Raw genomic sequence first — 22,486 nt, 5'->3', positions numbered from 1 at the left:
TGCTGAGGGCGCAAGTTTTAGGAGGAAAGAGGAAAGCAAAAGTACAGCGCAGGCTTTCGTTTCACAGGAAAAGAATCATGTTTGTTATTTCATTTGGAAAAGCCAAGGATTGTGCGATTTCTGACAAAACCCCGTCCTGAGGAGATTCTCACCTAAACTGCTCTTTGGTGAGAGAATAATTAGGGTTACTACCACTATGGCTTCCCATTGGCCCAGGGTAGGCGCGTGCTCTGCGCCTATTGGTCTCTGCACCTGTTCCCAGATGAGCGGCCATCTTGGGTCCCGCCCCTACCGCGGGGCCGTTTGGGAATTGCAGTCCCAGCCCCGCTCTGTCCCTGTGAAGGGAGTTTGTGCCCTCAGACCCCAAGTCCCTCAGGAGGCTACCCCAGTGGGCACACGCTCGGGCGGCGCTCCAGCCCCGCGCTCCTTCCTCTTTCATACCCAGCTGCCAAGATCTTGGAAGGTAGGGGCGTGGGGCAAGCCTGAGAAAACAGTGTACCAGGGACGCGGGTCTGGATTTCCACGAGCGTCGGGTCCCGACCCCGGCGGCCCAGTGGGGCGGGGACTGGGCTGGCGCCGCGCGTGGAGCGGTAGGCTCTGTCGAAGGATCCTCCCACCCGCTGAGACGTCTCGGGGTTGGGACTCAGATTCAGGCACCCCAATTCTTCAGCACCGGCCCTAACCCGCCCTTCTCCCACTGCTTTTTACAAGTGGGGAAAGAAAATGAGGTGTAGGGTCGCGCCAGCCGACCTGTTCTGGCACTTGTGCTGTAGCTGGTCCGGGCCACTGTTGATTTGTCAGTGTAACAGATGAGTAGGAGGAATCCCTGCCCTTACCGTTCTGTGTTAAACATGTAGCTCTGGGGTCCCCAAAGAAGGTCTGAACTGGTGCCCAGACGTCAGCAAAGCAGGGCACATGGAAGGCAGTATTTTGGGAGAGAAATGTACTTTTGATATTTGAGAGACCGAAAAAAAAAAAAAAAAAAAAGCCTCTTGTGAGTTGTGGGAGAACTCATCAGTATTCGCATTTTATGTTTGCGGTTTTAATTTTTAGATTAATATACGGGAATTTTAAAAGAATATGTGTGTAGGGGGGAAAGGGACGTCCGCAACTTAGTGGAACTTGAACAGCATTTGCAGTTTCCTCTGGTGGGTTCAAATTCTGCCTCTGCTGTGTGACCTTGGACCAGTCGCTCACAGCACTTATCTGGGAAAATAAAAAACCAAGCTTAGTGTTCCCTGTTCATATGGCCCAAGGATGCTGCCTGAAGCCGAAATCTAAATTGAGGTGATGCTCATGAAAGTTTGCCATTTGCAAGCTAACTAGTAGTATTATTCTGGGTCTCTCAGAAATGTCCTGCGGACCAGTAGAAAATGCCCTCTTTTTTTTTTTCTAAAATAAAGGCTCTGAACCCAGCTGTGCCGGGACTAGACTCCAAAGGGTGGTGGGGACTCTCAAAGGTGGTTAAGCAAGGTGTCCTTAAAAGTTCCTCTTCCGCTCCATAGTATGACCCGCAGCGTGTCCAGCGAAGGCTTCTGGGAATTGGAGTTCGACCTCTAGTTTCCAAGCCGTCTGGTACTTCACCTCCCTGCGTGCCATTTGGTGCGGTGGGGTGTCTCCTGGGAGTTGGAGTTTCCTTCAGCTGCTCAATGTAGCAACCCTGTGGCTCAGAACTACAACTCCCATGTGCACCTGCGCTCTTGGTTGCCTTCCTCTGAGTCCATCTGGATTGAGCGGGGACTAGAGAGAAATATTTAGTAAAGATCTTTTGTTTTTTGTTTTTGTTACTGTTGGATATCTATGCTTTTCCAAGTATTAGATATAGTATTGTGTGATGTGTTCCAAGTATTAGAGAATGCATGCTTTCAAACACAGCTAACAATTTACACAGCATGTTCACATGATCTCTTTTTAATAACACTGCATCTCCCATTTGTATATGAGAAAATGCAGAAGATGGTTTGCCCATGGTTTCACAGAAAGTAATAAAAAGCAATATATATTTTCTTAAATATGTATTACATTTATTATAACTTAGTCTTTTAAAAGGCAATATGAAAGAGAACCATTTTAATATCCATTTTACAGATTAGAAAACAAAAGTCAGTAAGGTTAAGCAACTCATTAATGTTAACTGAGCCAGTGAATAGAAGTACTGGAATTGTAGCCACTTGTTCTTCACAGTCTGGACTTAGAAAAAGAGCCCACCTCTCAGAGCTGAGAGAGAGCCCAACCTTTTTGCCTCTGTAGTTATACACTAAACATTAGTGCTTCAAAAACCTTTGAGATCATTTAAGTCTAAGGCAAAGATCTTGGAACAGTTCCAGACATATAATAAATGTTCCACAATGTTAGCTATATATAGCCTTATAATACCTTATTTTAGAAATGAGGAACTGGCCCAGGTGGTAATGCAGTTTGCCCAAGGTCACACAGTTGGTTTGCGTTGAAGATGAGACTAGACTAGGCATCTTATTTCCAAGTCCAGGGTTATTTTCATCCTGCCAGCAGTCAGCTAGCAGGAGCACCAGATGTGTAGTTGTTTAGATAATTGTTTTCCCACCAATTTGCTTTCTAGGCCACAGACTGGGCCGACTATTGTAAAGCCCCTTTTCTTATTATTGGTAAGGTTGTAATATTTCATTAACTCTACAAATGTTTATTGAGCAGGTGCAAGGGCCACAGAAGTGAAAACTCTTTACTGGGTTAGAAAAGAACTTATAAATCATCTATTTCTTTCATTTTATAAATGAGAGGAGTGATACACAGTCTTCCTCTCATGTCCTTGTGTCAAAAGCATCCCGTTTCTGCAAGGAGGCAGCTTTCTGGAGGCTTCACAGAATGGTGTGTGACATTTCCAGGGTCATACTCTCTTCTACATGGTATCTTTGTCTGAACCTCATTCCCATAAATATTTGGTGGACTGCTTAGGACACGTTTTTATGTCCTCATCTTTAATTGTATGTACATGCAGCTTCAATATGTATTATTTCTTTTTGGTAATTAGTCTTGTATTGGCTCCCCAAAATTTTCTCTTTTGTTCTTTCAGATACTTGATAACAAAATCTGATACTATATTTGCATTCACAGGTATTAAAATTTAACCATCTGATATAAGGTATCAGAAATGTACATGAGTTATTTGAATCATACAAAACTTTGATTTTAAAAGATACATATGCCTTTTAATTATGTATTCACAGATAAAAAATAAAGCTAGTAACTCTCACCTTTTCTGTGTGAAAGATGATTTCTACATAATTAGATAATAACATAACAGTTGCATAAATTATTGACTAAACATTTCTGAAACCGTCAGTATTCAAGAAATTCTTCCCATCAACCTGTGTCACCCAGCACTCTACCAAGTGACAGTGATAATTCAGCTTTCAGCACACTGCCTGACCACTAGAAGACACTGAAAATGTATTTGTGGAATTGCATTCATAAACACCCTTGTGCTCTGTTCCCACATCTTTTCCTTGAATCTCAGTTTTCTCTTTTAATGTAGAAATGCAGCTTTGAAATATAAGATGTAGGAGGTTACTTTCCTTTCAACATCTACATTGCAGAGGAAAATCTCAGCCTTTGAGGTCTCCTTCCAAGGGGATGTCTCTTTGGGCATGTCCATGTCTCTGACTTCTCAGATGAAAAAGCTCTCTAAATAGCAAAACATAGTGGAAAAGCACTAGGGGTTGGTTATGTGGAGGCTTGTGATTCTAGATCTTAGTTTTCTCTTATGTTTGTCTTAGGCTTGGTTTCCTCTCTGTAAAATGGGGATAATAAGCATTCATACCTCATGGAATGATAGTAAAGAAGAAACTGTTTAAACTTTGAGCATGTTGTTGGACTCTCAATAGATTTCAGTAAATAGATAAATAATAGCTCTTGTTTTGTCATTATTAATGTAAACTTGATATATGAAAATTTTTATTTACTCAAGATTAAAATTTGAGCCAAATATCTCTTTTATAAAATAATTTGTCATTTGTTTTCTTTTTAAAAAATATTTTATAGTTGTATATGGACAGCATGCCTTTATTTTATTTGTTTATTTTTATGTGGTGCTGAGTGCCTCACTCACGCCAGGCAAGCACTCTGAGCTACAACTACCAGGCCCCATTTGTTTTCTTAGTAGCAAATTTGGCCATCACATGTAATATATGAAGTTTGTCACAACTCTTGCTAACTCATCTTGTTAGCATAGTGATGTTTTCCTTTGTGGGCAGGGTGATTGTGAAGTTTTTGACTGGGTACTGTCTGCTGAGAGGTCCCTGATCTTTGGTTCCATCAATATATTGAATCTTGGGTTGAAAAGAGGGCTACTTCTGTCAGTGAGGTCTTCTCTGTACCTCTAGAAAGAACTTGGGCCCATCCCAGGATCCTTGAGATTAAAGGGAAGCTGTTGTTACCCTGCTGGTGAATAATTCAGGGGAAATGCCCATCTGGATACAGTAGTACTTCTTTCTGAAGTTGACAACTTCAGTAGCTATGTGGTTATAGATAAGTGGTGAGTTACTGAAAAGGGATGTGTTAGCTTTTTATTACTGTGACCAAAATACCTGACATAAACAAATTAAAGAAGGAAAGATTTATTTCGGCTCCTGGTTTCAAAGATCTCAGTTAATGGTGGCTTGTTCTGTAACTTTGGACCTGAGATAAGGCAGAACATCATGGTGGAAGGGCGTGGCAGAGGAAAGTTGCTTAGCTCATGACAGCCCAGAATTGGAGAGAGAGAAAGAAGTAGGGGTTAATGATAAGACATAGTCGCTAAAGGCACATTGCCAGTGACATACTTCCTCCGATTATGCCCCACCTGCCTATAGTTTCCATCACCTTCCAGTGGTCCATTCAGCTATCAATGGATTAATCCACTGATGAGATTACTCATGAACCAATTACTTCCAAAAGCCCATGTCTTGGCATTGCTGCATTGGGGAATCAAGCTTTCAACCCATGAACTTTTGGGGGGACATGCCAGATCTAAATCACAGCAAAAGGTGATGGAAGTGATAAGGGAGGGAGGAGGAACAACAATGAGGATCACGGCAAAAGCAAAGAGCACACGGGCAAAGGAAACAACAGAGACCCTCCGCATCCTAAATGCATTTGTATCCAGCACATTCTTCTTGCTCCTGGCTCTGCCAGATACTGCTCTGTGTACTGGTGATAGAGCAATGAATGTAGCTAACGGGGAAGTAGTGATGGTGGTGAGTGTTGGTATGTTCTAGGTGTGGAAGAAGTAAGGAAAGAAAGGAGATGTTGGGATTTGATGAGGAGAAAGAGAATTGGTTGCTTTTGGTATAAAAATCAATGCCTGGAAGAGGTGGTGAGACGAGGCTGCAGAGGCAGTCATGGGTGATGGTATGCACAGTCTAGTTACTTGTATTTTTATGTTTTTGTGGGTACATGTGTGGTACTGGGGATTGAACCTGAGGGCACTCTACCATTGAACTCCATCCCCAGCACTTTTTATTTTTTATTTTAAGACAGGGTCTTCCTAAGTTGCCCAGGCTGGTCTTGAACTTAAGGTCCTCCTTTCTTAGGCTCCAGAGTTAGTGGGATTATAGGCATGTGCCACAATGCTCAGCTAGTTATTTTTATCTTAAAATAGTTTTGGATGTTGTTCCAAGGGCATTTAGGAAATAACTTATCAGTCTTAAGTGGGGAAATGAAATGTTTGGATTTTTTTTGAAGTGTAGATGCAGTACAGGTAGTAAATTTGTGAAAGGCAATAGTTGATGTGGAAATACCAGGTAGTACTGTACTTCTTGAACATTAATGGACTAAAGAATCAGTATTTCTAATAGGCCAATGCTGCTGGTTCATTGGATCTTTTTTTTTATTTAATTTATTTATTTATATGCAGTGCTGAATATCGAACCCAGGACCTCACACATGCCAGGCAAGCGATCTACCACTGAGCCACAACTCCAGCCCCCTCCACAACTCCAGCCCCTTGCTGGTTCATGTACTATATTTTGAATAGCAATTATTTAGGAGATTCTTGATGTGCCTAGGTAAGAGATAATATTGGTTAAGAGAATGGACTCTAGAGAGCAAGACACTTGGACTTTAATCTTAACCCTGTGAGTTATTATCTGTGTGACTCTGGGGAAAGTGTCCTAGCCTAGCCTCAGTTTTCTCATGTATGAATTGGGAGTAGTAATTCTTACTGCTGTGAGGAGTGTTTTAAGTTTTCAAGAAGGTAACCCCTGGAAAGTACTTAATACAGTAGCTGGCATTCAATAAATGGTAGCTTTTGATTTTACTGTTACTGTTATTAATAAAAATCACAACTTTATGCATCTGCTTCATGTTTCTTTGTTTATCATATTTTGACTGTTGAGTGGAATAGATTACTGTTTTTGTTTACTTGTCATATATCATTTTTGGAACTTTTCATTCCTTTGTAAGTGCATGAGTATTATGCATACAGGGGAGGAGAAGTATCTTTTTCTCACTCATCCTAGACTTATGGGTCAGGCCCCATAAAAAAGGATTAGTAAGAGAAAAGAATATAAATTTATTTCATATAATTTTATGTAACATGGAGTCTTCATGAGGAAATGAAGACCCAAAGAAACTGGTAAACCTGTGTATTTTTTATGCTCACTTTGATGAAGGGGGTAAACATGGAGAACTCCGATTAGATTTTTTAAAAGTCTGATCTAATGTTAATAAACTGGAGGGAATGTAGCAAGTCTTCTTTGTTTAGGTTCTTTGCTATAACCCTTGTGTTCAGAGATCAAGCTGTTCTGTTTTTCCAGGTATAGGGAGGACACTTCTCACATGAGGACTTATGCCCTGATTCATGGGAAGGTCAGGAAATCCTTCCAAGGTTTTTTGACCTGCTTTTGGGGGAAGGGAGGGATTAAGAAACTTCTTGCTTCTGTAGCTTTTTCAAATTCCTTTGCTTAAAATATTTTGGGGCATAATGTAATGAACCCCATCATGGGAAAATAGATGTATGTCACACCATGCAGTTGAATCTCTCTAAATTCAATGGGAAAAATCTAGGATCCTTAAAGTAACATGGTCTATCTGATTATTGAGATAGGAGTTTCAGGTGTTTTCCCTTCTAATGGAGATTTGTTTTTTATATAATATTAATCTGTTTGGATTGCTTACCAACCAGTGTTTCTCAGTGCTGGCTAAAATTAGATCACCCCGGGCTGGTTATCCAAATAGATCAAATCAGACTGGGTGAGGGGAGGTAGGTATGTCTCAGGTGATTTCAAAGTGCATTTAAAACTGAGAGCCACTGATTCTAACAACAGAATATTGTGAAATGAATCAGGTATAAATAGGTAAAGCCCTTTGTGGGAAATGAAATATCTAGAAAGTGGCACTTTGAAGGCTTTGAGAGCAAAAGAGATAAGATGCTCCCTCACAAAGCTCTTGTGGAATTTGATGAACTAACAACAGGTTGTGCCCTGGGTTATGTTTGAGGGTGGGGAAGCTCTTTCTCTTCCATCCTCCTTGTACCTATGGCTTTGCTTACCTGAGTCAGAATTTTCCTTATATCAACTTTCAGATTGTGTTTCTCTTTCTTGTATTTAGTTTGTTTCATTCTTCATAGCTGGGGGAAGAAATATAAACCCATTAAAGCTATGTTCAAAAGAAACTTTCATGGCCCATGACAGTATTATGGAAAAGGTTCAAAGGATTTTTCCGGTAAAATGCAACCCACTTTGACTAATACTATTCTTATATTCTAAGGCAGTAGCTTGAAATGAACTACTTGAAGCTACCTATTATAAAGTTTAGTTTCTTTCTTTTTAAAAAATAGTTACCCTACCCTCCATTTCCAGACATAATAATTAAGCTAATCTGATTAAACACCTTTAATTTTCTGGTTTATTCATAACATATGGAGACTGTAGGAGAAGAAAAATATCTTCTTTGTATCCTCTTGGGATTTGCTCTTAGGGCCCTGGAAATGAAACTGATAAAAGCCAGATTAAGAGGAGAAACTGTTTATTATGTTTTTACATGGAGGCCTTCATAGAAAAGAAGACTCCAAATGGTTGGGCAGTGGGGCTTACATGCCACGTGGAGAGAAACTAGAAAAGGAAAAAAGTGGTGTGGCCTCTCACAGGAGGGAAGGAAATGCAGAATAAGCTGGGAGAAGATGGCCAGGAAAAAAATGATTTTTCTAGTAAGGTTCACTATGTAGATGAGTCCTTTTCCATCTCTGGGAGGGAGCCAGGACCACCTTTACAAGTATGTCTCCTTCACGAAGGGAAATTTATGCCCTGCTTTTAGCTAGATGGCAGAGGGCAGAGTTGTTTTATTTATTTTTTTTCCCTGTGTCTGTTGTTTCTTAACTGCCTTTGGCTCAAAACAACCCTGATGCCAAAGTGGCATATTTTGGAGTGTCAGATTCTGATCACCTTCAGTTCTATTTTCTTTTAAAAGTTTTTTTCTCTTCAGAGAAAATGAGTGCACTTATATTTGGGTATTTATATTTAAAATTTTATATCAAAGGTCCAGGAGCATAAAGAAGAATGAAATTATGGCATTTGTTGGTAAATGGATGGAGTTGGAGAATATCATGCTAAGTGAAATAAGCCAATCCCAAAAAACCAAAGGCCTAATGTTTTCTCTGATACGCAGATGCTAATTCACAATTAGGGGGGTGGGGCTAGGGAAGAACAGAATTACTTTACATTAGGTAGAGGGGTGTGAAGGGAGGGGAAGGGATATGGGGTAGGAAGGATAGTAGAGTGAAACAGACATCATTACCTCATGTACATATATGACTGCGTGACCAATGTGATCCTACAACATGTACAATCAGAAAAATGAGAAATTATACTCCATTTATGTATGATTTATCAGAATGCATAAATGCATTCTACTGTCATGTGTAATTAATTAGGACAAATAAAATTTTTTAAAACGGTTCAAGAGCATTCTTGGCTTGAATTTATATTACCCAACACCGTAATTTCATTTTCTAGCATTTTCTTAGCCTCTCTACTTACCATGAGGTTATTTCACAATGTGGTAGAATTATTTTTCTAGTTTGTTGACTCCACAGAGTGCAAAAAAGAATGGAGAAAAGAATGTTGTTGCTAAAGGGTTTAATACAGGTAAAAATTACATATATTAGGGGGATTGTAGGTATGCTTGTATTTTCCTTTAATGATGAATAAGTATGGATGGAAGAGAAAATTGAGAAAGTGTTCTAGTCCACAAAAGGTACAGTTGAGAGTTTCCTGGAAATTAAAGATGCAGTCTTTTATGTGTTTATTAGTGTTCCTTATTATGTTTTCCTCTTTCTATTAAAAATCAGAATTCTATTAAAATGCAGTATATTTTTCAGTTCTCATACTCACAGTTACTGGAGTTATATACCATCATAGATAATGTTGAAGTATCGGTACTCCCTCAAGAGGCTTAACGCATGGGTATTTCAGCTGAAGGAGACTACAGTCTATTCTTCAATGAAGTTTGTGGTGTGTGGGAAGAACAAAATTTAAATTTTCTAAAAGGCTTGAAGTCTTCTTCTGGTGTCTTCAGTTTTGAAAAATAAAAACAAAACCTCCTGCTGCTGTCTTCATATTGTGCATTACTTAAAGAATACTTAGCTGCTTGGATGAGCCAGGGGTATTTAAGCAGTGCCAAGTAGTTTATGTATGGAGTCAGAGCCTGAGGACAGATGGAGGGAGGGATGGGAACCTGCTAGAATAAGTTTGTTTTAACCATGGAGCACTGGTAACCCCTGGTAAACCTCTCCCAGGAATGAACCTGGTGAGAGAAAAGGTAGTAATTCAGGAGAGAACAGAGACAAGAGAGAGAGAGAAGATAAATGCAGAGGGTATGGAAGAGGAATATAGCAACACAAAGGTGTTTGGTGGAGGGGGAGGGAATGTTTTTGTTTTTACAATCATCTGTGTAATCAAAATTAAGTCTCTATCACTTACTATATCATATGAAAGAGGTAGGTCTAATTTTTACTGAATTTGACCTGTGTGTGTGAATGAACTGCCTTGAGGTATAGACTGTAGCACATTTAAAAATGTATATGGATATTTTAGAGAAACAGGTGGTCACACTCCAGTGTAGTTGAAATTGAGGTACCAAGGCTTGCACCAACCCTTGAAGCTCCCAATTTGATATAAATGGGACCCATTCTGGGTGATTCCACCTTCTAGCCATGACCACAAACAACTGGTTAGAAAGCTATTCATACAAGTTAAAATTATGTAAAGAATTGGGCATTATAATTGGTGTAAATAAATTTCTGTTCGGAAGTAAGGTGCCTCATACCAATCTTAATATGAGACATCAGATACATTATTTTCAGTTCTCAGGGTTTGGTTTTCCCATCAAGTTTAGAGAGACTCAATTTTATGGGCTAAAATACACCAGTAGTAGCCCAGTATTTAAAAAGGGTTGAAGAACTTCCTCATGTCATATGCCTACCACTTGAAATTATTTCTCTGCCAAGTGGAAGGGAATTCTGTGACTGGCTAGTCTTGGGGTATATGCCCACCCTGGAGAGGAGAGGTTCATCCAAAGGAAATAGGGCAGGGATGCCTCATTGCTCAGCATCAGAGGTATCATTCACATGTACTTTGATGAACATGGAATTGCGCTACGCATATCTGGCATGGATATACACAGAGAGATGCCTGTTTTAGTCAGCTTTCCATTGCTGTAAGTAATCTACCTTTCAAGAACAACTTGGAGGAGGAAAAGTTTATTTTGGGTCACAGTTTCAGAGGTTCGTTCAGTCCATGGCCAACTGACTCCATTGCTCTGGGACCAAGATGAGGCAGAACATCATATCATAGTGGAAGGGTGTGGAAAAGAATAGCAACCCAGGACATAACAGCCAGGAAACAGAGAGAGAGAGAGCGAGAGAGAGAGAGAGAGAGAGAGAGAGAGAGAGAGAGAGAGAGATGCTTGTGTATGTGAGGTGGCAGGGACAAAGTATAACAAAGTATAAACCCCAAAGGCATGCCCCCAGTGACCTACTTCCTCCAGCCATACCCTACTTGCCTGCAGTTACCACCCAGTTAATCCATTTAAGTGGATTAATCCACCAATCAGGTTATAGTTCTCATAATTGAATCATTTCATTAGAATATTCTTGCATTGTCTCACACATGAGCTTTTGGAGAATACCTCATATCTAAACCACAGTGATACCCCATTTAAATGGAGATATTGATAGCTTCAGAAGAGGGGGAAATGATACTTGGGGTATAAAAATAACAGGTGAGCACTGAAGTTTGAAATTCCATTTGCTAGGTTCTGTTGACCAGGAAGCTTCAGTAGCCAGTGGCCACAGACAAATCTGCAGCTGAGGCCCTCTCTTGGCTCCTTGGAGCAGGGGATAAAGCTTCCTGTAATCTGAGGCTTCCTCTGGGCTCCTGAACTTCCATGAGGCAACAGTCCAAGGTTTTGCTGGCCTAGAGAAATTAGTCGTGTTTGGCTTCCTGGTGCAGACAGAACAGCTGGGTCCAATTCCTGTGGGTGAAGTTCTGGCTAGAATTATATGCAAGGGTCCTGGTGAGGCCAGAAACTTCTGCATTTCTATCAAACTCCCAGTTGTTGCATGAGCTACTGGTTCATGGTCCCCCTTGGAATAGCAGCTTTCTAGATATTTATGTCTTCTGTTTTAATGTAATGAATAGAAGTGTTTAAGAGTTTCCAAATCTATCTATCATTATATCATAGGCTAAGGGTTATGATTTTCAGAGTTGTTTTGATTTTCAGAGTTTTTTTTCTCTGTAAAATTTATATACATACTTTATGGTTAGGACAATGTTAGCATAGTGCCTTTCAAATAAGTACTTGGTAAATGTTAGCTATTATTTTTATCAGTTATTTTGTTTTACATTTATATTATTGTTGAGTCAGAGATTCAGATTCATTAAACCCAAAACATGTGCTTTTCTAATTACCAGGTGCATGTGCTTGGACAAATTTCTTGGCTAAGTCTCAGTTTCCTCAGCTTAAAGTAGGGATTATAATGGTAATGACCTATGATGTGAAGGCTGGATAATACTAGCTATACGAAGGCCTTGGCTCATATTAGCTAGTCTTTTTATTGTGAATACTAACCCTGGATTTGAGGGGGTCTACACAAGTAGCTTCCACTAATAGGGGTTGGAGACATTTTTCTGAGTTCTTGGCAGTAGACTGTTAGTGTGGTAGGAGCAGTGTACCATTCCCACTAGGTATAGTGGTAGGTAAAAGGAAAGTCACCTGAGGATCTAGAATCTTGGTTACAGCAAGTAGGCAGGTAGAATGTGGAATAATACTCTGGTGACAGGTCCAGTCACAAATCTGACTTGATACTGAAGCTCTCTCTGACCTTGAACCCAAGGGGCTGCAATGTGCTCCTGATTGTGACTGAACCCAGGCCCTGATATGGCCTCACTGTGACTCAATACATGCCTTGGTAACCTGATTTGCCTGGTATCCAAGTTTCTATCCTAAAGCCCTAGCTGTATTCTTGCCAGTCTTTTGGGTATGAATCATTCTGTTATCTATTGTTTATTTCTTCAGCAAGCATGTACTGAAGCCTCCTGTAGGTCAGACACTGGGCTAAGTGTGGGTATTTATCAATAAACAAGGCAGGCACGGTGTATGCCCTTGTGGAGTATAATGGAAGAGGTGGGAAATACGCAAGCACTTGTTATTATAGAATGCCAAGTTCAAGAAGGATGACTGTGAAGTAGTGTGATAGTAAAGGGATGGGTAACCTATTTAGACAAAATGGCCAGTGATACTGAGCAGAGACCTAAGAAAATGATAAGAGAGGGTGCTGATATTTAAGCAGAAGATTATGTAATGCATAAGAGGGAGCCAGTCATGTAAAGAGCTGGTACAATGGTGTTCCAACTAAAGGAACAGCCTGTACCAACACCTTAATGGGAAGGAGCTTGCCTGCTCAAAGGGATGAAAGCTCAAAGGGATGAAAGAAGGCCCTCTGTGGCTGGACTGTAGGGATTGAAATGGGGACTGGCATCAATGAGATTGGCCATATAGACAAAGCCCAAGTTACATAGGGCCCTGGAGTCAAAGTATAGAGTTTGGGTTTCATTATCTAGGTAATGGTCCTATTCCTGAATCTTTGTACTGTGGTTGTAGACTTATTCTTGGTTGTCCAGACTTTCTTTCCACTGGTTTGCTTCTCTACTGAGCACTTGCTCCTAGACTTCTTTGTCATTCCGTGTTGCCAGAACATCAGTTACAGTCCTGGATGCTTCCTCTCTAACCTAGAATCTTCATAGGTTGCTCTATTGCCTGTTAACATGCTTGTTAGACATCAGGTTCCATGTGTCTTACAGTTCCTTCTCATTTCCTTTATCTGACTTCTATTCAGTGTTTGCTGTATCTGCTTCTGCTCTGAATGTGCTGTCAGGTGCATATCCTTCCTGTTCTGACTTCTCTGCCTTGTGGTAGTGATAATCAAGAGCAAAGCCCTTGCTAGAAAGTGCAGATGGACAGAATGAAAGGGACTGAGGAAGGAAAAACAGTTTGGGATCTACTGAGTAGTGGAAAGAAGAAGAGATAATATATAAATTTTCAGGTTAGAATTATGACATTTTATACGTTAGACATGTGTGGGGTGTAGAGGCAAGTGAAATCTACGGAAGTCTTATATTTCAACCTTTCTTAAGATTTCCCTGAATTTGCTTAGCCTCCCATTTTCTCCCCATGTTGGGGATTATATCTTGTTTATTGTGTCAATATTGTCTGCTTTCCCTTTCTGGAAAGTTAGCTCCCTGAGGACAGGGACATTGTTGGTCTTGTTCATGGCTTTGTGTCTGTACGTAGAAGAATGCATGACCTGATAGAACGAATTTTATCTCATTATTGCCATCAAGGTGTCAAAGTTGATCTTCTGGTTTATCCTGAAGGCTGTTACTCCATGTAAATGGGTTATTTATACTGTGCAAATAATAGGAGTTTCCAAATGCTGGAGAGTCAAGGAGAGACTCTTAGGAGGAAGGTAGAAAGGGGAGCCTATTATCTGACTATGAGAACTGACTGCTGGCTTTGCTTTTCATTTGCTGTGTCATCTTGAGTGAAGAATTCAACTTCTGTGTACCTCACTTTTCTATAAATTGGGGATGATAACACTACCAAGCTCTTAGAGGTATTGTGAGGATCAAGTAAAATCATTGATATAAATAGTGCCCTACATAGTGCCTGGAACATAGTGAGCCCTCAACAAATATTATCTGAGATTAGTGTTGTTAATTCTCCCTGCCTCTTATTGTAAACTAATTCTTATATGTATGTGCCAGTTTTTACTTTGAAAATCAAAACTAGCCCTTTCCATGTACAATGTTATTTGGTGAAGTCTCATATTCACTTTGGTCATCAAATAAATATAAAGAACATCAGTTTTGAGTATGTAAAATATATTAAAAATGTTGATGAACAACAACCCAGGATTCAGCAGACACACACACACAAAAATGCTGGTTGATGTTAAAGACTGGAATATAAATCAGAAAACAAACACATCCGCAGTACTGTAATATTTAAATGCCTTCTCATAAACACTTAAGATTCTCATTAGTCTAACATCAGAAAAATGATAAATATTAATATTTGTCATCAAAGAGAAAGCTTAGAAATCAAAGCAGAGTAAATAACTGTTGTATTTCAAGGATTACATAATGTTGGGTGCATTTTAAATTCAGTTCCCCCAAAATTATATTTAAAAAAAATTCTGTATGAGACAGTTTATTTTTATCTAATACATAAACTAAGAAAGATATGCATTAAATAAAAAAATTCAAGTGATTTGCTGATTCAGATCATGTTTTCAAAGACTTGGGTTTTGTTGTGTTTTATCTTGACAAAAGAGACACACATGTATCTGAGCAAGCCCTCCTTCTCCCTTGATCTTGAATTCTATTTCAGGAGAATTGCAATGGAAATGGCCACTGGCAGATCATGAAAGGACATGGGTGCTTCCTGTCGTCCCTGTGGACTCTCTCCCCAGATTTCTTGGTTTGTCTCAGTTCATGGTGCTGCAGTTCTGAATGTTCCAGAAAGCACATGCTATATCTCCAGAGTCAGGAAGGAGGGCAGGGAGGGAGAACAGGCTGCCATCATCACTCTGATATGGATGGGCTCTCTGTTTCTGCTTTCACAGTACCTGAGATGGCTGACTCAACATGAGAAGGCCTCACTGTGTCACCAAAAGAGCACAGGACTGACAATCAGGAGACCTAAGAGTTTAGTTGTGGCTCTCCCACTGCCTTTCACAAATCTCTTCCTCTTGCTGGGCCTCCCTTGCCACATCTGTGAAGTAAGGGCTTGGAGCTGATCATTCTGAATTCCTGAATGGAGATCTGGACTCTGATAAGCACTTTCCTCACCCTCTGCAGAGGGTAACTCTGCCATAGCTGACTTTGGGGCCAGATAGATCTATGTGTTATCATAGGTAATTCACTTAAGTCCTTGGTTTCCTCATCCAAGGAATAGTGGAAATAGTGCAGGGTAGTTCTAAACACAAGAGAGGATGTTTGGAATGTACCTAGAATTGCATTTGTCATGTCATGGGAATTAAATGATGATGCTGTGATGTTGTTATTTCTATTATTATATTGTAATACAGAAATATAGCATATTATGTTATTGGTTTAGTCAGCCTTTTCACTGCTGTGATTAAAAGATCTGACAAGAACAATTAGAGGAGGAAAAGTTTATTTTGGAGCTCATGGTTTCAGAGGTCTCAGTCCATTCAGTCCTTTCAGAGGGTCAGCTCCATTCCTCAGGGCTTAAGATGAGCAGAACATCATGGCAGAAGAGTGCGATGGAGAAAAGTGACCCAGGACGTGTGTGTGTGTGTGTGTGTGTGTGTGTGTGTGTGTGTGAAAGGGGGGGGGGCATGGCCCCAGTAACCCACCTCCTCCAGCCATACCCTACCTTCAGTTACCACTCAGTTAAATCCCTATCAGGGGATTAATGCACTGATTGGGTTAAGGCTTTTATAACCCAATCATTTCACCTCTAAGCCTTCTTGCATTGTCTGACACATGAACTTTTGGGGATAACTAATGTCTAAACTATAACAGTTATTATATATTGTTGTATATAAAGATTGTAAATATCTTGACTTAGCACTTTTCTGTCTCTCTGTCCTCAGTTTCCTCATCTGGAAACAAGAGATGGCAATTGGTTAGTTGAGGATTAAATGAGATAATACAGGAAAACATTTAGGATACTTTCTGGTACACAGTAGGCAGTAAATACTTTTAGCAATTATCTATTATTTTTATTATTGATCACAATACCTTGAATATAATAGTGCTTTTTGTGAAAGAAGTAGATAGTATGAGATGTATAGCATAGTTACCTTCTCAAATACACATGCTGAAGATTTCTGGTAGTTCAAAAGACCCAACATTTCCCTAAACATCTCATTTATTATAGGGAATGTTAAGTAAATGATGTTAAATCTTTCCTTAAAAGTTAAATATCCAACATGGATTCTTATACTAGGCTTTCTTAAAATCTGCTTTGTCAGGTTCATGATCTAGGAATTAAAAGCAAGTTAGGAGAAACCTTATATTTTGTCGGATAACTATGGGCCAGGCATGAAATCAAGACCTTTGCATGAATTCTCTCATTTCATTTACATAGCAACTCTCCGAAGTAGAGACTGTTATTATCTTTGTTTTACAGATGAGAAGACTAAAGTTCAGAGAGGTTAAGTAAATTCTCAAGGACACCCAAGTGTAGGGCCAAGACATGGATCCAAGCCATCCAACCAAGGAGTTTCAACTCTGTTGCTGATTATTTTTTAAAATTTATTTTTATTGTACACAAATGGGATACATACTGTTTCTCTGTTTGTACATGAAGTAAAGGCATACCATTTGTGTAGTCATACTTTTGCATAGGATAATAGTGTTTGATTCTTTCTGTTATTTTTTCCTTCCCCCCCACCCCTCCCACCCCTCCCACCCCTCTTTTCCCTCTATACAGTTAGCTGATATCTTTAGATGGTATATCTGCTTTATAGTTGCTTTCGCTGTATAATGAAGTCTAATGGATAAGGACAATATAAATGGTCTTGCTTTTTATCAATGACAGCAAATTAACATTTGTTTTTTATTGTTTTCAAGATCATTCAACTTCAAGTAAGTTGATGAATTTCAATATAGAATAGACCTTATTTAAGGAAACATCAATATTTTTCTCAAATTGGCAGTATCAAAACTATATTTATGGAATTAAAGAAAACATACTGCATTTATATAATGCAAATTCACTTAGAAACATGAAACTTTTAAAATCATTTTCTGTAGCCTAGTTTGCAGCTGTTTAGCATCAGTCTATTTTTAAAACACAGAAATAAATTGTTTCTTATTTCCATTGAATCTACAGGAAGATATTAAACAAAGTTGGTGTCAAATGAGTCCATCTTGATCAGAGGGCCCAGCGTAATTTATGAGAAGGTACTATTAGAAAAGAAAATGGGGCTGGAATGTGGCTCAGTGGGAGAGTGCTTGCCTTGCATTCATGAAGCCCTGGGTTCTAACCCCAGCACCACGAACAAACAAAACCTCTTAGTAGCTACATAATAAATTTATTTTAGATTTAAAAGATATAGAAATACCCCGAAGTAAAACAGCTTTGCCATTCTACTCTTAGATAATAGATTATATTCAGGGTAGGTCCTTTCTAGCCTTTTAAAAAATTATGTGTATGTTTGTTTGTTCTCTTAGTTTTCTAAACTGGGATCATTTTTTAAAATATTTTTTTTAGTTGTAGGTGGACACAATACCTTTATTTATTTCTTTTTATGTGGTGCTGAGGATCAAACCCAGTGCCTCACACATACTGGCAAGTGCTCTACCACTGAGCCACAATCCCAGCCCTGGGATCATGTTTTACATATAGTCTTGTTACCTGTTGTCACTCACCAATGTATCATATGCATTTTCTTGGGTTATCAGTGTTTTCATTGGTACATCCCTGTTAGAATATGATGTTCTCTTTTAACCTATCCCAGTTGTTTAATATTTAGTTCTCCCCATATTTTCCCTGACATATATTAATAGAGAATATTTGCATATGCGTGTAATTGCATCCATGTTTCTCTTCTTAGGATACATTCTCACAAGTGGCAATGCTGGGCCACACTGTTTGCTATGATAGCGTCTGCCTAGTTTTTTTTCCTGCAGGCAGGGATCCCCTGTAGACATGGAATCCTCGCTAACTGCTTCCACTGGGCTCTGCTTCCCAGGAGCTTCAGAGAAGAAACTATAAAGCTAGAAGCTGGTGGGACAATTAACTACCTCAGTCTTCAGGCTCTGCTGGTTGATCAAAATAAATGAGTTGAATTGCCTGTGCCAGCCTTGACCTGCCATGTATTATTTAGTATGTTAGTATGTTACCATGTTTTATTTATGATGTTAGTAAATACCATTACTTAATATGTTACCATAATACATGTTATGTATTATTAAGTCTGCCAGAATATCTTTAGCTGCAAGTAGCAGAAAATCTGATTTAGGATGGCTGAAAAAATAGTTTTTTTTTTCTCCTGCATAACATAAAAAGCTAGAAATGGGTGGCTGTTCAGCAGGTCAGAGATGTAGAAAGCATATCTGCAGTGCTCTGGGCTTTCCCTTAATGGTCATGGGATGACTGTGGCTGAAGCAAGCATGAAATAAATGACGGAGGAGAGAGATGAGTGAGATACATTCTTGATCCTGGGAGTTGTTAGCCTGATCTCTTATTGTTGTACCTGTTTCTCTTATTGCAATTTAAGAAAACATAAATAAATATATTTTCATTATAGAAAATATGTTTCACTTGTACTCTCTCTACTCACAGGTAATTATTGTTCTCATTCTCATATCTATGCATATAATCTAGTTATAAATGCACAGAAAAGTGGGATTATCTATTTGTGTACTGCCTTGTGACAGGCCTTTTTCTTGTATGCTGGAGATGCAACCCAGCTGGGTAAATGCTCTACCACTGTTATAAACCCCAGCCTGTAACTGACCTTTTAAACTGGCATCCAGATCAGTACGTAGAACCTGATAGATGCTTAAATGATTTACTGAAATTTTTTATTTTTTTATTTTTATTTTTGGTACTGGGGATTGAACCCAGGGGTGCTTAACCACTGAGCCACATCCACAGCCCTTTTTATAATTTATTTAGAGAGAGTGTTTCACTACATCGCTTAGGCCTTGCTAATTTGCTGAGGCTGGTTTTGAACTTGCGATCCTCCTGCCTCAGCCTCCTGAGCCAATGGGATTATAGGTGTGTGCCACTGTGCCTGGCCGAAATATTAATGAATGATTAAAAAAATACTCTAAATACATTTCTGTATCACTGAGTATTTTTCTACAGTACATATTTTAAAGCACAGTTTTTAAGGGCTGCACATTGCTCAGGTTTGGATGTTTCATAATTTCCTTCACTCATTTCCTATGATTTTATTTGTAGATTTTTCCAAAATTTTAAATATAACAGTTCTGCAGTGAACCATCTTCTTATGGTTGTGTATGAGTGTGTGTGTATATACAAATATCTCATTTCCTTAGATAAATCACTTTCAAAAGTGGATTTATTGGGTCTAGGATTGACCATTCTTGAGGGCCTTGGATTATTTCAGCAAATGGTCCTCTTCAAATGTGCTACTTTCTCCTACTACCAGCAATGAGAGTTTTAATAGCATTCTTTTAGTTCTTTGTTTTTAGTAGATTTAAGTGTGTGTGTGTGTGTGTGTGTGTGTGTGTGTGTGTGTGTATGCTTGTGCATGTGTGGGTAGCCTGTTCATCTGGTTCAAACATCCCAACAACACAAAAAGTTATAAAGTTAACTTTTTCTCCTGTTCTTTCCATTCCCTCCTCTCTATCCTCATCTCCCCTAGAGGAAATACTTTTGCTAGTTCCTTTTACCTCTCTTTCTTGTTTTTTAATGCACACAGGAGAAAAAAATACACATACATTATTTCCCTTCCTTCTTATACAAAAAGTAATGTACAATATACATTGTTCTGTACCTGATTTTATTTGGTTTGACTGCTGTATAATGTTCCATTATGTGAATATTCCATATTTTTATTTACTTATTCTCCTGTCTAGCTTTATTTGAGACCTGTTTCTTTTCAGTCAAACCAGATCCAAGCGAACCATAATATTCTGGTCTTGCAGCTATGCCACTAATAGGAGTAGGCAGCTGTATCTTAATTTCCTATCTAACTGCCTGGCCTACTGCACATTTTAACTTTGCCTCCCAGTGTAGTTGGCAGTGTCTGAAATATTCTGAATTTTCCAAGAAGAGAGAATTTCAAGGTAGGCTAAGGCTCTTTGAAGGTCCAGTGTTTTGTCCTTCTCCCCTAGCTTTGATTATGAAATATTTTCATGTTCTAATTTGGGTAAAGAGCCAAGTCCTTCATTCTCATTGCAGGGATAGTGGACTCTAATAGGAAGTTATATACTATGTAGCTTTTAAGGAATTTAATCTTAACAGAGTGCCAAGTTCATTGTATGTTTAATTTGACATCCAGGAGGTCTTGTATTGCTTTCTTTGTTAAAGGCAAATGTCACCCTTGGCCTTTTCTTCTCATTCTTTTTATTGTGTGGAGGTGTGGTGACTCACTCTAAGTACATACCACAGTTCAATGCAAAGCCTGTTCTTCCAATATTTAGAATTTTTCCAGCTTGAGAATATAGGAATATAAGAGATAAGGTCCTAAATGATAACTTAATTTTCCATTCCTATGACTCATGTAGTTTCCTGGAGCTACAATTACATGTCCAATATGTGTCCTTTATAAAGGCTTAGTTGTCACCTCTTCAGTGAGCCTTCTCTGATCATCCTAAGCAATCCGTCTCTGTTTTCTACCTCAGCTCATTCTCTTTTTCATAACACTTGTTTCAAAGTGAAGTTATTTGATTGTTTATTTTCTGCCTTTCTCTCTGACTAGAGTGTACCCTCTGTGAGGGAAAGAACTGGGTTGGCCAATGGACTCTAGAGCCTAGCACAGTGCCTGGCACATAAGAAGATACTTAGGAAATATTTGCCAAACTAATGCTTCATAATAATCACTGTTATTATGCTATGTATAAATGATGGTTGCTTTCATTCATTTGAATTTGACTAAATTAATAAATGGAACCCAGAACATTCAGAGTACAGTGAGCATATTTTCACATGGTTTTAGAGTCACATGCAACTGTACAGTAGGTTAGAGAGAGTTTTGTGTGCATTTACTTGGTTTCCTCCAATGATAACATGCTGCAAAACACCCACAATCAGGCTTTAGACATTGATGTAATCTACTCATCTCACTGAGATCTCTCCAGTTTTACTTTGGTGTGTTTATTTTAGTTCTGCATAATTTTAAGTATTTTTGAATTTTGAAAGGATGACTTCTTGAATACTTCCTTGATGGCTAAGCTCCATAGTTTTTAAATTTCTTTAAAAATCATATAATATTAGCACTGGAATAGAACTTTAATGGGCCACTTTGTGTGTAGAAGTTCCCAAACTTTAGAGTTTCAGAAACTATAAATGTTATTTTTATTTTTTACCTGTCTTTTGTTTGTTTTTTGGTGTTTTGTTTTTGTGGTACTGGGGATTGAACCCAGGACCTCACACATGCTAGGTAAGTGCTCTGCCACTGAGCTACATTCCCAACCCCTACACATTATTTTTTAATTGGGAGATGAAATAGGGTGGATTTGATACAGGATTGCTAACTTTTATTTCTGCTAAGCAAAGACATCGGAAAAATTTACATGTTTTCTGTTTTTCTCATTTTTCCAGGAACTGGTTAAAAACTTTGTCATAGTCTGGTCCTGATTGGTCCTGGTTGACTAGCTGGTTCTTGGGAAGCCCTAATCTAGCCTAATTGCTTTAGTCTGAGGAGCAGAACATTTCAGTGTGCAATCTAAGTCACTGTCATTGTGTTATTGCATTCTCAAGGCAGAAATACCTGAGAGATGATCAGAATGTGCTTCTTACTTTACATCTGAAGATAACATGGACTAGATAGTGGAGGGGTTCTCCAAGGTGACAGAAAAACCTTATCTACATCCCCCACATTTCCCTTCTGAATTACCTGGTCTAGGGATTTGACTGTATGAACCAAGGAGAAATGATTATTTGTTTGATCTAGAAGGAAGACTGGAAGATGTTTAGTCCAGCTTGCCACATAATATAAACATGCAGGGTTTCTGGAAAATTATTTATCTGGTCTCTATTGGCATATGTTTAATGGGAGAGATATTCCTACTATGTAAATTAACCTTTATTATACCTGTGATGTGTCCTTGTAAGGTCTATAACTGTTTTGCAGTCACTCTGAACTCATTGCTAGCAACAATAATAGGTACTGAGAACTTACTCTGTCCCAGGCCTTATGCTATATATTTTACATTATCACCTTAATCTCTGCCCTGCACTCTTATTGTTTCCAATTTCCTGAGGATGGTCTCGTTCTTAGAGGGTTAGAATTACAAGTACTAGG

General features: G+C 38.9%; 1 protein-coding gene across 1 annotated transcript in view; it reads left to right on the top strand.

Moving 5' to 3' along the window:
* The first annotated feature begins 344 nt into the window (after window positions 1-344).
* Fhit (fragile histidine triad diadenosine triphosphatase) overlaps window positions 345-22,486 on the top strand; it is a 1,508,571-nt gene continuing 1,486,429 nt past the window's right edge. The window contains exon 1 of the mRNA XM_047532106.1: window positions 345-463. The gene's annotated coding sequence lies outside the window, so the exon portion shown is untranslated. The remainder of the gene's footprint in view (window positions 464-22,486) is intronic.

Source organism: Sciurus carolinensis, chromosome 17 (assembly GCF_902686445.1).
Source record: "Sciurus carolinensis chromosome 17, mSciCar1.2, whole genome shotgun sequence".
Classification (NCBI taxonomy): Eukaryota; Metazoa; Chordata; class Mammalia; order Rodentia; family Sciuridae; genus Sciurus; species Sciurus carolinensis.
The sequence above is the reverse complement of the archived record's forward strand: the minus strand, read 5'-3'. Positions and strand labels throughout refer to the sequence as shown.